At 38.6% G+C, this 6,000-nt stretch overlaps 1 protein-coding gene across 2 annotated transcripts in view; it reads left to right on the top strand.

Moving 5' to 3' along the window:
• The first annotated feature begins 1,317 nt into the window (after window positions 1-1,317).
• LOC128744499 (extended synaptotagmin-2) overlaps window positions 1,318-6,000 on the top strand; it is a 35,538-nt gene continuing 30,855 nt past the window's right edge. For both annotated transcript variants that reach the window (XM_053841555.1, XM_053841553.1), the window contains exon 1: window positions 1,318-1,699. The gene's annotated coding sequence lies outside the window, so the exon portion shown is untranslated. The remainder of the gene's footprint in view (window positions 1,700-6,000) is intronic.

Here is a 6,000-nt window from a genome sequence, read left to right as displayed (position 1 = left end):
CTAGGGGGGGCTAAATGTCTTCTAGGGGGGCTTAGCCCCCCCTAGTTACGCCAATGGTAATATTAGCTGTTATTTTCGGTATACTGGCTGGTTCCAAGTTGTCGCCGTCCATGGATGTTTAGCCCGCAAAATTTTGACAATTTCACACCCCTGCTACCGTCCCCTCCGGCGATTGTAAAAACTACCGTTATAAAAAATTAATAATGACTAAACTGAAACCATTTTATTTATTTTTATTTATTGATACACTGCTGAATCACACTATCGAAGAAAGAAAGGTGGTCCTGGTGCTGGTACTGTTGGCCCAGCTTGTTCTTCATATTTTTTTACGAGTAGGGAAATCTGCTTAGCACCTTAGAAGATACGGTCGGTTAGACACCTGAGCAGGCAAGTCAGGGAGTGGGGTTTGGTATCCCGGCCCCACTAATGGGGCGTGAGGATCCAGACCCACTAATTCTTCATATATAAATTCGATAATGTACAATTGCTCATATAATGTTCGTTATTGTCTCATTTGAAAGAATCGTCCCGGCAGTATATGTTGCCCAGTTGATCTGATCGGATTAATATTTATTGTTTGCATTCGCATATATGTTTATTCCAAGTAATTCCATTGGGTACGTTACGGTCGTACAAAAACTTCCAAGCAAGCGGTTGCTCTTGTTAGACTGGTGTTTGTCTGCACAAGAGCCAGAATTAATAATTACCTACGGTCCAAAATATTTCCGGATATTTTTGGTAAACATAACATAATGGTTTTTATGTTAAGTGGGTCAAGGCCGTACATTGTTTTTCTTATGTGGGGAAAAGCAAAATGATTCTCGTGAGTTTGTGCTGATTGTTTTTACCTCGAGTGATTAGAGGCGTGCGCCACCCTGAACTTGGGATGTTATATATTTTTGCAATATCCGTTACGACAACAGCAACAGACATGAACGTTTCCTATAGAATTTTATTGTAAAATCAATTTAGCAAAAAGCTAGCAAGTTTAGCTAGTTTTGTCAGATAGAGATGGTTTTAGTCAAAGATAACAAAAGACTTCTGAAGGAAATGGTACATGATATCCTAAAATCACTAAGTTCCTGGAAGGCGCAATTTATTTCTCATTCTCATGCTAGATCACGAGAAGCTTCAAAGCCTCAAAGTGCATGCAGCATGAAGAGAACACTTTTATGCTTATGTTCTCCTCGCAAAGGAGCTGAAGCTGAGTTTCAGCGGGACTCACACTTCGTCAGCATGCTGTTGCTTGCTATTTGACTTTTATTCCCACACATTCGTGAGTGCGCAGCTGCCCGGGAAGGTTAGCGACGTATTTTATGTTACTCGTCTAGCGCTAATATTTGAACATTTTTTCGCAAACCTTTTCATTTATAGTTATCGTACATTAAGAGTTGTGAGTTTTACAATCAACGTTTGAAGTTATCATTCATCTTTCCAGTCTTTCAGTAGTGTAGTGAGTGAAGTAGTGAAATGAAGAAAAAACCAGCTGTTGTGTGATAGAATTTGCAGTCGGGTTACTCAAGCATTAGACCTCATTTATATTATTAATGAGGTAACTTCATTACCCTTGAACTAATTTTAAGGCGCAGTATTAAGGTAAACCTATTTCATCGAAACGGCAAAGTAAGAGCATTCTTAATGGAATAAGCTGAAAATCATTGGAGTTCCCATCGCAGGCATCCACTTAATCATTCATCAGGTAATTAAGTCATAGAGTGTCAATATGAACACCATTGTTCGCCTGTGTTATCTGTCAATATGTGCCTAGTAGTATTTCGGCTGCTTTTATCTTAGCACAAGATAAGAAAGTGACTGGGACTACAGGTGTTCAGGCATTAGACAAGTCAAACAGAACTACGTCGTGCGTATTGTTGCCTGATGGTTTGCGAGGAGCTGCACTCTTGCTCTAGAAGTTGGATTCTATTTTGTTTACATTTTCTATTGAATCACACGAATCTGGGCTGCTTGTAGGGGGTTATTTCGACATAGATAGGTCAAGGGCAAAGTCATATGTTATTTTCCTGTACAGCCGCAATAACTGATATATTATGTTGAATGAATGTTTGTATAGTTAGGTGGTTAACACGAACCCCATTCTATTCGAGACAGCCGAAGAGATAGGTAATGCCTCAATTAAAAGTTCCTCCCGGTCGCGAAAACAGTTTCATTACGAAACCAGCAATCGTATCTTAATATCAGATTAAAACCACGTCTAATCACTCTACTTAACAGTTACTGATAGCACATTTCTAAATTTAAAAATGCAAGTTCCATCATCTTTGGACGTGTCAGGTACAAGTGGAAAATATTTGTAAAATGTTCGATAAACCACCACTAGTGGCTGCATTTTGGGATTGTTTACTGCTCTAGTATACATTATTCATGAGCTGCAATGCAGGCGTTATGTTGTTTTGCGGATCGAACTTGGGTTGTACTTTTGAAAAAGTTATTTATTCTAGATTTTACCTTTAACAATTAATTTTGAATTTTTCGACGTATACCTATGATTAAAACACAGATAATTTATGTAAATAGCCAATTAAGTATTTTTATACCTGCTGATACTTACGTTTGAATAAAACGAATAATTAATAATTGCCATCATGTCAAACATTCTATGCATTTCTATATACATATTTTAGACCACAAAGGCTAAGTTAAAAACTATTCAAGTAAGCTTGTGGTATTCAATCCATATTTTTTCAGTGACCATTGGTGAGTGGCCATGTTTGGTGAGTCCGAAACCTTTTGAACGTTTTTGTACTATTTAAAGCAAATATCTGTCGGATTAGCAAAATTGTACCGTGACCACTCCTAATTCTGCGCAGCTCCTAATTTTTTTTTTTTTTTTTTTCTCTTTATTATAGCTCCTAATTCTGCGCATTATTTTTATATAAGTATTTTTTAACATTGTGCATAACTATGACCATTGCGTTATTTTTTTTAAATGTCTGTTGAATATTACGCCATCATTCACAAACGGACCATAATATTTGAGAGCGAAATAATTTAACGTGAAACTGAAAGTATTTTATATCGCAGAAAACATCGTCGTTAGCACCAACGCTAAGATTGTCCTTCTAGAAAATTAACAAATTTATGATCGAAATTCTTTGCAATGATCAAATTACCCAACAGAATTAGAAAGAATATTTAGTTTTAGTCATGTTTTAGACAAAAACAGTGACTGCATGCATTACTTTCCTTAGAAAAATGCGATGCAATAATGTGCAGATTTAGGCACAGATTGTTTATTCATGTTCCAAATTCTGCGCAGTAATGTATCCTACGAAGAAATCGCGAAAGAATACGCAACCTCACCCAAATGGCTGAGGTATAGAGACATGAAGATTCAAGTAGAATCTTTAACTTGCATTGACTGGAAACCTGTGCTGTGTCTCGGGGTCCGAACCTACGAGCGTCAATTCATGAAACCATGTTTTCTATTTTTTAATGTCCTACCTCATGGGGCTATCAGAGAGTGAAAAGTGGTTTCTATATGAAAACACAATTTTTAGTATTAGTCTAAAGTGTAATGTTCAGTATGCAGAAAACCCGAATCAATTCGCCCTTCACGTTATCGAGAATAAAATATTTAAAATGAGGCAATCAAAATGATAACAATATTCCTTTGCCACCCGGACAACACAAGGAGGCTGGATCAGGAATTTAATTATGGTAATGGCTAATGCCGCACTTTTTGGTGTGCTTTCAGCGTATAAAGACATAAACAGCATGGCAGGAGTATTTATTTTCACTTTTTGGGTGCGCAGAATTAGGAACATGGGCAAGAAAGTGCGCAGAATTAGGCACTGTGGATAAGTTTACAAAACGAAAAATATACTCAATTGTTGGTCGACTTATAAATCCCATATTTTTTACCAGATATTATAGACCGTAGCACTACACGTTTCTGCTATCCACGTTGTTAATTTAAATCTAGAATACTTAGAATAGTGTAGAATAAGAATCATAAAAATGTCTTAACTGCGCAGAATATGGTACGTTCACGGTACTGTATCAACCTCTCAGTTCGCTGCGGGGTATAACACCGATCTTACGGGTGGCAACTAAAATTTTGGAATTTTTTCGCGGCCCTTATGCTCAATAACAAACGAGCTCAGAAAGAAATGAGAGCTTGTATGAGTTAGCTCTCTCTCTCAGCTTTTTGTTAATATTTTTTGTTTTGTCAATGCTTACCCACTTTTGCTAAAAATGGCGTCGAAACAAGAAGCATTTCGGGAGCGCGTTGTACATTTCTACGAACTGCCACAGAAATCTCGGAAAAAAGTTTACAGTACAATATTTAAAAAGGAAATATGTTGCGCCATCGACTCTTTATCATATTCTAAGATGCCCAACAACTATTCGCAAGCCAGGTAGTTGAAGACCAGCCAAAATTATGGACGCAGAAGGCCGTCGTTCTCTTTCTCGTTTCTTCAACAACAAGCCCTCTGGTTTGGCTATCAATTAAGATGCACCAGACGAATGTTTGAAGAAAATTTTGATCCCATTTCTGCAAATACATCATACAGATGGACAATACGTATTTTGGCCGAATAGAGCATCATCGCATTACGCCAAAAAAACACAATCATTCTTGAACCCCCATTCGATCCCATTTTAACCCAAAACCACGTCCCGAAAAATCTGTCTTCGGGATTTTGTGTTCCTTGGTGTACAAAAACAACTGGAGAGCCACGAAATGCAAGCAGTTGATTGGTAGAATCAAGAGATGCATTTGCAAAGTTGACATGACGGCTGTACAACGCTCCTGTTTCGACGTCAAACGAAAGCTTCGCCGAACAGCCGATTACGGACCGTTTTCAAATGTACACTAATTTTATTTCAACAATGGATAATGTATCTCTAATTTCTGTAAATCAGATCTTCTTCATGTATTTTTGTCTTTTTTTGACAGCTTGAGAAAAAAATTCCAAAATTTTAGTTGCCACCCGTTAATAAACCAGTCATCGTATCTAAAATTAAAGAAGAAGAAAACTTATCCAGTTTAATTCTACTATGTATATTTTATTCACGACAGATACGTATTTCGATTACGACTTGCAGGCTTTCTCAGTAGAGATGGTTGGGTAGCGGAAAATTTGCCCGAAACCCGCACCCGTACCCGTACCCGCCGGGTTCGGGTTGGGTTCGGGTATTGAAAAAAAAAAATAATTTACGGGTTCGAGTCGGGTACGGGTTCTTAGATTTTGTTTTTGAAGTCGGGTACGGGTCGGGTCGGGTATCTCTATTGACCACATTTAACACTAAAGATGGTCGGGTACCCGGACCCGTTCCGCACCCGACGGGTTGCGGTCGGGTTCGGGTATCAAAAACAATAAACTTGCGTGTTCGGGTCGGGTACGGGTTTTTAATTTTTTTCTTGATCGGGTACGGGTCGGGTTCGGGTATTCAAATTTTCATACTCGACCATCTCTATTCCTCAGTGCCTGTTTTCGAACTAAACAGACACTGAGGAAGCCTGCAAGTCGTAGCCCAGTAAACCATTTGGTTTGTATATCTCGATTGCAACTGAGATGTACGAAATCATATCTGAACGAAAAAGTTATATTTCACGCCATATAAGAACATATATGTACCAAAGTGGAGGCGATATACGTGCGAAAATTTTGACAACTATTTGTAATTCTATTTTGCGTAGTTTTTATAATTATATAGACTATAATTATATATGTAGATTGTATAGACAATCTCGCTCCACCTGATCTAACCATCTTGCTCGCTGCGCTCCTGGTCGTCTTATTCCTACAGGATTTCCTGTACGCCACCGAAGATCGTACTTAGCACTCATCTTGCGAAAACTCCGAGCAGGTCCTCCTCGAGCGTTGTCCATGCTTCATGTCCGTAGAGAACAACCGGTCTAATGAGCGTTTTGTACATCGTACACTTTGTACGGGGGCGTAGTCTGATCGACCGCAATTGCTTGTAAAGGCCATAGTAAGCACGACTTCCGCACGGCTAGTGTCATTGTCCGTC

This window comes from Sabethes cyaneus, chromosome 3 (assembly GCF_943734655.1).
Source record: "Sabethes cyaneus chromosome 3, idSabCyanKW18_F2, whole genome shotgun sequence".
In the NCBI taxonomy this organism is placed as follows: domain Eukaryota; kingdom Metazoa; phylum Arthropoda; class Insecta; order Diptera; family Culicidae; genus Sabethes; species Sabethes cyaneus.
The sequence above is the reverse complement of the archived record's forward strand: the minus strand, read 5'-3'. Positions and strand labels throughout refer to the sequence as shown.